We start from the raw sequence: 11921 nt of genomic DNA, 5'->3' as shown, positions 1-11921 counted from the left end.
GGGTGGAGCAGTCTGTTGGAAGGGCCTGGAGGCATAGAGGCGGGGATCCTAATATGGACCCTCTCTTTTCTTTTATCCTGACTGTCACCCTGGTTTGTGGACGGACATACTAGGGCAAAAGTGACAAGTGCGTGTCCAGGTTAAGTCAGGTCTCACAAAGGATGTTTACAAACCCCAACCTTCTTCCCTCTCTCACCATTTAGGAGTTCTCTTTATGTTCAGTTAACCTAGATCCTGAATGAACATGCAGAGTGGGGGACTGGAAAATAGAGGTGAAGAAGACTTGGGTATGAGTTGGGGCCAAATAGAACTGAAAAAGTTGAGGACAGCTTTGAAAGAATGTTGAGGCGGAGGGAGGGCAAGGAGAGGGTCCAAGGACGAGGCTGGGAGCTGGCTGAAGGAGTTGATCCAAGCCGACTCTGCCCATTTTCTCTTTTCCCCTGGCTTTGGAGGGGAGCACATACTTTTGTCGCCCTCCATCCTTGAAATGAGGCAAGAAAACCTGGGAAGGGCTTTCTGTTCTAAGGACTGAGTGAGTCCCAGACTCTGATGAGGCTTAAACAAGTTCTTGGAACTTTTCATCCCACAGCAAAGATAAGGGTGGTGGAAAGTACCTCTAGCTAGTATCAAGAAGAGGTTATGAAGAATAGTGCGTGGGAAGCTGTCCTTCTCTGAAGGCCAGAGATTGTAGATTTTCTCTTTTTTATTATTATATCAACTTCATTCTCCTGCCCATAATGGACCTTCCCCTGACATCTTGCTTCCACCTGCTGGATGCTCCAAGGAACAATCCATCACCTCATTGGGTTTCTCTAGTTTCTCCCTTTAAAAAAATCGTGGAATTTTCAAATTTTTCATCTCTTATTCTCATCTACTTCTTTTCATTCATTCATTCATTCATTAATCCAACAATTAAATTTCCGTTCTTCAATGGACTTGATGTAGGAGCCACTTTGCAGAGTGGAGATCACAAGGCTTCTGTCATCTACTGTGAACCACATTCATGTTCTTCCATATTTTTTTTCATACTTTTTTCAAAAGTAGCCACCTTTGTTTTTCTTTTCTATTTTATGAACACAAGTTCCAGAGGAAGCAATGGTCCTCTAGGTCTTTACAGGGGTATCAATGCAATATGTAGAGCATTAATCTGTTATTCTTTAACCTTACTATGTGACAAGCTCAACATGTGTCATCTTCATATATATATATATATATATATATATTTTTTTTTTTTCCTGAGGCAATTGGGGTTAAGTGATTTGCCCAGGGTCACACAGCTAGGAAGTATTAAGTGTCTGAAGCCACATTTGAATTCAGGTCTGGTGCGCTATCCGCTGTATCACCTAGCTGCTCCCATCATCATCTCTTGAATGAACTTTTTTTGAACTCTTTTTTGCTCACAAAACATTGCTGGTTATATGGTACATTCTTCTCGATTACTAACCAATGAGGAGATGACCATTATTGTGCAATAATTGAGAAGCAATGTGGCTCAATGGAATGAGTGCTGGATTTGTAGAGAATCTAAATTCAAACCCTTATCACTTATCACTTGTTTAACCTAGGTTACTTGATGTTTCCTCATCTATAAATTAAGGGGTTGGAATTCATGATTTCAAGATTTATTTCTTCTATCTATAAATCTGTAATCCTGCAATCCCCGCCATTACTGGCTATTCAAAACTCATAAAAATATCAACATTCCTCAAAGAAATGAGGGTGGAAAAGATCAAGTGACTTGTCCAGGGTCATACAACCAGTATGTATCTGAGACGGGATTTAAACCCAGGTTTTTCTGACTCCAAAGTCAGTGATCCACAAAGTTCAGATGCCCTCAGAAGGTCATGTAATCTAAGCACTCTGGAAAGATAATCCCCATCCTTTTCAAGAAGAATCCACTACCACTGAAGATGGCCCATTCCATTTTAGAATGCTCTAATTGTTAAGAAGCTTTATTTTACACTAGGGATCTAGCAGGATTGGCCTAATCGCTCTTTTGTGTAATAGCTCTTTAGAGTTAGCTATCATGTCTGGTATCTCCCAGTTCCTTCTATTGATCCTGAAAAATTAGCAGAATGGCCTTTTGGAAACTCTAGATTATTAGTGTTTTCTCTAAACTATGGTACTCAGGACTGAAGATATTTGAGATGTTGTCTGCCTAGAGCAGAGAATAGCAGAGCCATTATTTCCTTTAGTCCTGCTTTTGATGCTTCTCTTAAATGGATCTCAGCCAGCATTAATTAGCTCTTTTGTTGCCTTATCACACCCATGTTTCATATTGAACTTTCACATGAAAATTCCCAAGTCTTTGTCTGATGAACTGCTTTCTAGCCCTATTCCCTCACCTCTTTTATATGTGTGTGGGTGAAGCTGATTTGTTTTAAACTTAGGTTTATAATGTTATATGCCATCAAAGGATCTGAATTTGAACCGCAACTCTGAGTGCCAAGCTCTGCTTGACCTTGGGCAACTCCACCTTTGAAGCCCTCAGTTTCCTCATCTGTGTGTAGGGGAGTTATCAAGGGAGTTCCCAGATCAACTTGTTGCGCTTATAGGGTGGCAAACCTTTGTTTTGAACTTTTGAAAGCTTCTCCTTATGGCAGGCATGGACATGCCCATCAACACCTTTTTTGAGAAGACTTAAGATATATGATTAAGTTTCATAGATTGGGGATGCCCCCAAGATGACTAATTATTAGCTGGGGCCGCCTACTGATTGGTTTGTACTCTTGGGAAGACATATTCCTTTGGGAGCAGCCACCTTTGTGATGATCTATGAAAGGAAGATGATGGAGTTCTTTCAGACTTTCTTTTTATTACTTTTCATCTAGAGAGATCCTGAATGTGTAGCAGTTGATGTTGTTCCAGCCCATACAAACCCTGTTGATGATTCCCTTTTGACAGTAATAATAAGTTGATGTTTCCCATCTATGAAGCCTTAGAGAAGGATTCCTGGGTTCTTAGCCACCTTTGTTTTTCTTTTCTATTTTATGAACACAAGTTCCAGAATAGAGACCCCACAGTAGACTTTTTCCATTCAAGAGATAGTAGCAGCTAGGACAGTGATGGAAGATTGAAACTTTCTGGAGAAGCACATGGTGAAGATAGATATATGTTTGTCTATGTGCCTAAACCAGGAGGTTCCCAAACAATATTTTGTTCTGTTTTTCTTCCTGAACCCCAGTTTACTAGTTCTGGAAATCAAGAGAAGTCTTAGGGAGATAGTCTTTTGCAATACTAGCTTTGGGATTGTTTCACAGATCATCCCGAGTTCAAGGAATCTAAAAGTTTGGTCATCTATTGAAAGAAAAAGGTTTCCAGGGCAACACTAGCTTCAGGAGCAACTGTAAGTTTGAATGTCTGGTGATTCTTTATTGAGAGAAGGAGAATTTTTTAGTACTATGCCTCTTGGAGAGAGGAAAGGTATTGTACCTCAACAATAAAGGGCCAAATATTAAAGAACTAAAGCCATGGGATGGGGAAAAGAAGGGCTGAAACCGGATACTTGGATTTTTTGCTTCACTATCTTAGGAAGTCATTTGGATAAGATAGATCTTCTACTACATTTTCCTTCTAGGGAACTTCAAACCAAGGGTGTAGTTCCAAGTCTTAAGGGTTTTAAAACCTGTTAAAAATGAATGAGATTCTAATGACCTAGAAAAAATAACAACAAAGTTCATATGGAAAAACAAAAGACCAAGAATTTCAAGGGAACTAATGAAAAAAATCAAATGAAGCTGGCCTAGCCGCACCAGATCTATAATTATTATAAAGCAGCAGTTACCAAAACCATTTGGTATTGGCTAAGAAATAGACTAGTTGATCAGTGGAATAGGTTAGATGCAAAGGACAAAATGGTCAATAACTTCAAAAATCTAGTGTTTGACAAACCCAAAGACCCCTGCTTTTGGGATAAGAACTCACTGTTTGACAAAAACTGTTGGGAAAATTGGAAATTAGTATGGCAGAAACTAGGCATTGATCCATACTTAATACCGTACACCAAGATAAGGACAAAATGGGTTCATGACCTAGGAATAAAGAATGAGATTATAAATAAATTAGAAGAACATAGGATAGTTTACCTCTCAGACCTGTGGAAGAGGAAGGAATTTATGACCAAAGAAGAACTAGAGATCACTATTGATCACAAAATAGAGAATTTTGATTATATCAAATTGAAAAGTTTTTGTACAAAAAAAAACTAATGCAGACAAAATTAGAAGGGAAGTAATAAACTGGGAAAACATTTTTACAATCAAAGGTTCTGATAAAGGCCTCATTTTCAAAATATATAGAGAATTGATTCTAATTTATAAGAAATCAAGCCATTCTCCAATTGATAAATGGTCAAAGGATATGAACAGACAATTCTGAGATGAAAAAAGCAAAACTATTTTTAGCCATCTAAAAAGGTGCTCCAAATCATTAGTAATCAGAGAAATACAAATTAAGACAACTCTGAGATACCACTACACAACTGTCAGATTGGCTAGAATGACAGGGAAAGATAACGTGGAATGTTGAAAGGGATGTGGGGAACGTGGGACACTGATGCATTGTTGGTGGGATTGTGAATACATTCAGCCATTCTGGAGAGCAATTTGGAACTATGCTCAAAAAGGTATCAAACTGTGCATACCCTTTGACCCAGGCTTACTGGGTCTTATATCCCAAAGAGATTTTAAAGAAGGGAAAGGGACCTGTATGTGCAAGAATGTTTGTGGCAGCCCTGTTTGTAGTGGCCAGAAAATGGAAACAGAGTAGATGCCCATCAATTGGAGAATGGCTGAACAAATTGTGGTATATGAATGTTATGGAATACTATTGTTCTGTAAGAAATGACCAGCAGGATGAATACAGAGAGACTTGGAGAGACTTATATGAACTGATGCTAAGTGAAATGAGCAGAACCAGGAGATCATTATATACTTCAACAACAATACTATATGATGATCAATTCTGATGGACGTGGCCCTCTTCAACAATGTGATGAACCAAATCAATTCCAATAGAGCAGTAATAAATTAAAACAGCTACATCCAGCAAAAGAACTCTGAGAGATGACTATGAACTACTACATAGAATTTCCAATTACTCTATTTTTGTCCGCTTGTATTTTTGATTTCCTTCACAGACTAATTGTACACTATTCAAAGTCTGATTCTTTTTCTACAGCAAGATAACTGTATGGATATGTATACATATATTGTATTTAACTTTTAATTTAACATATTTTACATGTATTGGCAACCTGCCATCTGGGGGAGGAGGGAAAGGGAAGGAGGGGAAAAATTGGAACAAAAGATTTTGCAATTATCAATACTGAAAAATTACCTATGCATATATCTTATAAATAAAAAGCTATAATAAAAAAATGAATGAAATTCATTGAAATGGAGAGATTACATTGCTAACTGATAGGCGGTTTGGGGTCTTTTATGCTTTTTTGCATGACTTTTTAACATTTTCTGTATATTCTGTGAGATAAAATAAATTGTTCAGTGCCCACTTTCTGTGTTAACTTGAATATTTCTACAGAATTGGGGGAATCTTGTTACTGTTAGTTGTATTATGAGATTTCTTGGAGAACTCTTAGTAGGCCAAGATGAGAGAAAGAAATAATGACTCAGAATGGAAGTAGCCTCCAAGGTCAGATCTTATCCATGCTAACCCAGAATTCTGGCTGAGATTCCAGATAAAAGAGGAGGTCTCTTCCAGCTCTAAATCTGTGATCATAATCCACCTAATTAGATTGATCCCAACATTCTTGGTTACCAAGACCATCGTGAAGCCTCACTGTAATATAACACTTTAACTTTTTTTTCTGGTCTTACCTCATATTAAAACTTAATAAGTATGCCATTTTTATCTTAATCCAAATCATTGATTACAATGTCAAATAGAACAGGACTAAATAGATCCTTGAGGATATTCCTTCCCATTCCACATGATGCCACTTTAAAATTAATTATTGGATCTAGCTATTTAACTAATTCTGAACCAGCCTATTTATCATCTAGTCATATCCCTTCATGAGAAATGCATGAAAATTTTCATCAAATGTTTACCTAAAACTTAAGCAAAACATATTTATAAGATTCTTCTGACCTACCAGTCTAATAACTAATATCAAAAAAAAAAAAAAGAAAGAAAGAAAGTAGAGTTATTTTGGCCTGATCTGTTCTTCAAATTTCAAATTTTTAATCTGAATTCAAATTTGGTCTCACACACAGGTTGTGTGGCCCTGTACAAGTTCCTCAACTCTGCCTCCAACACACACACACACACACACACACACACACACATACACACATAGAGACAGAGACAGACACAGAGAGAGAGAGAAACTCAAAGAGTTCCATAAAGTACAAAGAACTGAAAGGTTAATAGATGCCCATAATTTCTAGAGAGTATGTGTAGCTCTTCATGATCACCACTTTCTTTTCTAGAGATGTTTACTAGCCATCTATTTATTAATGTGTTCTAGAATTTTTTCAGGAATTGAACCCAAGCTCAATATTACCTAGAGTTGGCAGATTCTCTCTTTGCTTTTTTGAAAATTGCGACACCATTTGCTCATCGCCACTCTTGCTCCATGATCTTTCAAAGAAAACTTTTAGTGTCTGGGCAGTAACATTTACTAGTTGTTTTAGTACCATGTGACAGAGTTCACCTGAGCCTAATGATTTGAACTCATTAAAGCAAGTTAGGTGCTCTCTTTCTGTCTCTCCATTTATCTTGGATTTCAACTCTACCACAATTTTTCTTTTGTCCCTTTGAGTCCAAAAGCATTATGCTTGGTGAGAAAAAAAGAATGAAATAAAATTTTGATTATTCTGCTTTCTTTTCCTTCATCTGTCAATACTGAATCACATACTTAGAACAGTAATTGTGTTGCTTTTTTGTACTTCCTCCTTTACTCAACATGGTTTACAAAAACACTTATGTTGTCTTTATTATTCATTGACAATCTCAGCACATTTTAAACTTAGTGCTTTTGACAATAGTTTTCCAAAAGCATACCTCACTTTCGCTTTTATATTCATCTACCATTTTTTGTCTTCCTTCTATTTTCTTTGCATGTCTTAAAAAATATACAGGCACACATAAATTGCTCAATCAATTCCCTTTGCATTCCTATAGATTTCCTTAAACAATTCACCTTGATCCATTTTGCTTTCCTTTTGTGCCTTCAACAATTCATTCTTGAATGTTTTCTATCTTTTCTTGGAGACTTCCCTTATAAAATTTTAGTCTATAGGAACTGACCTATCCTTTCCTTGATCAGTTCGAACTCTGCTCTCTTAAAATCTGTAATCCATGTGACACTCTGCTTGTATTTCTTCTACTTTTCTGTCACAAATTCTAAGATGATCTCTCCTATATGAATTTCTAATTGATGAGTATTAGATCTAGAATGATAATGTCCTTCACTGTTCTATCAACCTTTTGAAGGATAAAATTAACATAAAAGCAGGTAAAGGGATTATTAATTTCTCTACTTTGATGACAGAGAAAGAGAAGATAAGAAGAGAGAGAGAGAGAGAGAGAGAGAGAGAGAGAGAGAGAGAGAGAGAGAGAGAGAGAAACAGAGACAGAGAGGAAAGGAGACACACATACACACAGAAACAGAGACAGGCATACACACATATAGAGAAAAGATTTCTAGTAGTTATAAGGATCAGGAAAATGTATGTAAGCACTTGTAATCTTTACAATTCTGTGAAGATGTGAACTCTTATGGATCTGTGATCTGCTGTTTGTTTGTCCTTCACAAAGAAGGCCATGACATCAGGAAGGGAATACCATGACATGCAAGTGAATTGGATTTCAGTGAGGGAGGCTGTGCCAGGTCTCCTGCCTCACGTTCTCCTCTGTGTTCATCTGGGTCCAATGGCAAGATATAGCACAGGATGCCTGGAGATGGGTCTGGATGAACTGGGAGACCATGGCCTTTTTAAGCTAAGATCTTCAACAGATTTCAGTTTGACTGGGGTTACACTTATTTAGTGATTAAGACTAGGCAACAATTGAGGCAAAGGATCTCCTATTTCACCTAAATCTGTGATTTAATTGGTAGAAGGAGTACTCAAATGAAGACATTTCCTCAACTAGTGCAGATAGGCACTTTCTCTGCAACACATAATCTTAGAAGGGCAGCTAGTGGCACAGTGAATAGAGCACTGACCCACAAGTCAGGAGAATCCAAATTCAAATTTGGCTTCAAATATTGGTAATGTGACCCTGGGCCCTCAACTCTGCCTCTAACACACACACACACACACACACATACACACAGTCTCAAAGAGTTCCATAAAGCACTGAAAGGTTAATAGATTTACCCAGAATCTCCAGAGTACGTGTTAAAGTCAGTATTGGAACTTAAGTCTTCCTGACTAAAAGTGTTGATCAGTCATTTCTCTGTTGTATCCAACTATTCTTGACCCCAGTTGGGGATTTTCTTAGTAGAGATACTGGAGTGGTTTGCCATTTCCTTCTGACTGCAAGTATCAGTTCTTTATCCACTAGGTCACAATGCTGTGATTTTTATCTCTGAAAAATTTAAGATATCCAGAATTAATACACTGAAAACCTTGGAGTCTGTTTCTAAGATTCCTTATGCATAAATGAATGAAGTATTTACTAACTGCTTACTATGTCAAAACACTTTTACAAGGCCTAGGAACACACACAGAAATGTAAGAGAGTCCCTGCTCTCAAGGAACTTACATTTTAATGGAGGGGAGAGAAGAGAATAGTATCTATTTTCCATCATCTAGTTGATCTCTCTTACATAGAATAATTCTTCTATTTCTGCTTGTTTTGATTTTCACTGACTGTTATCATTGAACACCTTATAGTTGTTGTATTTTCCCATAAAATTTTATCCTACAACATGCTCTTCTCTATTATCCCACTTTTATTCCTCTTTTACCATTTCAATCCTACATCTCAATCCATAAAATATCAGTGATCCCAATAATGTCAAATTACAAATTCTGGTTCACATTGCTCAATACCTATACAAGATTCATTCGTATTTCAGAGGCAAAAGAATAAAGTTATTTCTTCTATTTCTTCTTTAATTTTTGGACTTCTTTACTGATATTTTTCTTATAGTATATTCTATACTATATACCATATAATGTAGAAGCTAGAAGCTTTAGACTTCAGAAAATAGACAGTTCTTTTTCTCTGTTCTTTTCAGTTTTGAACACTTATTAGATTTTAAGGAATTCAGGCAAACCCTTTTTAAAAAATTCATATATTTTTAAAACAATTTCTAAACAGATTCCTTGTTTCTCCCTTAGTCACCAAATCAACCTTAATAACAATATTTTTAGAAGAGAAGGGAGAAAAAGCATGCCAATAAAAACAATCAATATATGGACTACCTGCCATCTAGGGGAGGGGGTAGAGGGAAGGAGGAGAAAAGTTGGAATGGAAGATTTTGCAAGAGTCAATGTTGAAAAATTACCCATGCATATATCTTGTAAATAAAAAGCTATAACAAAAAAAACAGTCAATACAAAGATCATGTCTGATAGGGTAAACAGTATTGCATACTCAGTTCACTTTTGAAAGAGAGAAGGAAAGTATATTTTTTTTTCAGTTCTTTTCTGGGACCAAGCTTAGTCTTGATATTTACTCACATTTTTCTTCTTTCCATTTACATTGTTGTAATTGTTGGATGTATTAATTTTCTCATTCTGCTTACTCTGTTCTGCATCACTTCATATAAATCTCCTCACACTTCCCTGAATTCTTCATGTGCTTCATTTCTTATTGTGTAGTAGTGTTACATTATATTCATGTACCATGGTGGTCAGTCATACTTCATTCAGTGTGCATCTATTTTTTTCAATTCTTTGTTTTCTTTGTTAATTATTTTTTGTGCTACTTTGAGGTTTTTGTTTGGTTCATAGATTTTTTTGCATATATGATATCTTTTTTTCTGTGTTCTACTTGGAATATCTACTTAAAAGTGGGAAATATTAAAAGGAAATGAAAATTTTAGTAACTTTTTTTTTTGCTGAGGGAATTGGGGTTAAGTGACCTACGCAGGCTCACACTGCTAGGAAGTGTTAAATGTCTGAGGTCAGATTTGAACTCAGGTTTCCTAATTTCAGGGCTGGTGCTTTATCCACTGTGCCACCTAGCTGCCTTATAGTCACTTTTAAAGGACATGGTCAAAGTGTTTTCCACAATAACTGGACAAATTTATATCTTCACCATCAAGGCATCAGAGTGTCTGTCTTCCTGGGACAATTTCAGCAATGACAATTTCAATATTTGGCCATCTTTGCCAATTTGGAAGATATTGGGTGAACTCAAGAATTATTTTAATTTATATTTTTATTAACATTTTAGAGCAGTTTTTCATATATTTGTTAATAATTTGAAATTCTTCATTCAAGAATTGTTTATAACCTTTGACCACTTAAAATGTAGCTTATTTTAATAGAACTTATTAGGTGTACTCCATTTCTTGTCAACATGTCCCTGATTCCATTATTTTAAACTGGTCCAGAAATTCAAAACCCGTTCTCAGATGACATCTTTGCAACAAACTATTTGTTTCCTTAATTCATTTTAAAGAGTCCACAATAAATAAAACAATGAAATTCAAAACAAAGTGATTGAGGTAGATCTCTAAGGATCTTTCTTTCCACCTTTGAATTTCTATGATTCTGTGATTCACTAGAACGTACATTAGAGACCTTCAAGCTTTGATAATTTATCTTTAGTGAGTAAGAAATGGAGATAAAGATTATTAATCTGGCTTCTATTTGGCTATCTTGGTGATCTGAAATTCATTTTCAGGTCCTGTAGCTTCTCCCTTGAGTTTCTCAATTCAGCAAATATTTACTGATACCTATTTACAAATAATCTGATCTTTGAATTTAATTTCCATTGATGATATTCATTTGTTGTGTAATCGAGGATCAACTTCTTCTTCAACTTCTTCAACTATTTAAAAAATGGGCATGGTAAGACAAAAAAGTAGAGACTACCTAGGTCACAGAATTAGTGGAATGAAGAGCTTTGTAAACCATAATGTGCTATATCAATGTTCACTGTTATAAGGAGTAGAATAAGAGAATAAGCATTTATTAAGGGCCCACTATGTGTCACTCAATCCTAAGCACACTTTACAAATGTTATTTCATTTGATCTTCACGACAATTCTGAGAGGCAGATACTATTGTTGACCCTATTTTACAGGAGAGGTAGCCTCCCTTCATTGACCTGGGGAGGCAGCCTAAAGCAGTTTTTTTTTTTGCCTTGCTCATAGCCACAAACGGAGGGAGAAACAAAAGGTCATGTTATGCCTTTTTTATGTCTCCTCAGTTTGGGCTTAACAATCCCTGAATCAAAAGTTCTTCTCACTCTACAGCCTAGTAGAAGATTTTTTTCATCATCACATAGTGTTGCCATTTTGAAACAACTAACCCTAAGCTTCAACATGTCCCTCAAATCATAACAAGTCAGAATATCAGGAAATGATTCGAGCACTTGTCCATCCCCATTACATGTATAAAATATTTTTCAAGTTTTAAAATATTATATAAATATTATACTTTTTATCATCAAAATTTTCATTATTACTCTTCTTATGAGGCATGCCTTTTCTCCACAGAGCTAAATTGAAACTGTCCTGATCAATGTTTTCAATGACCTCTGGAAAGTCTTCTATGTGTCTTGTACATAGGATTGAAAACTCTTTTTCTCTGCAGCTGAAAAAAACCAACAAAAGTAAACACCAGTTTAAAAATGCTAATTTTATAACTGTCAGGCAGTTTTAAGTGTGAACTGATATTATAAAAACAACTTCATTGAATTTTTTCATATTCATGGAATTCAAGTAGAGAATAAAGCAGCAAAACCCAAATATGCAATACAGATACTTCCCAGCT

Source organism: Sarcophilus harrisii, chromosome 5 (assembly GCF_902635505.1).
Source record: "Sarcophilus harrisii chromosome 5, mSarHar1.11, whole genome shotgun sequence".
Lineage (NCBI taxonomy): Eukaryota > Metazoa > Chordata > Mammalia > Dasyuromorphia > Dasyuridae > Sarcophilus > Sarcophilus harrisii.
This window is presented reverse-complemented; position numbering follows the sequence as displayed.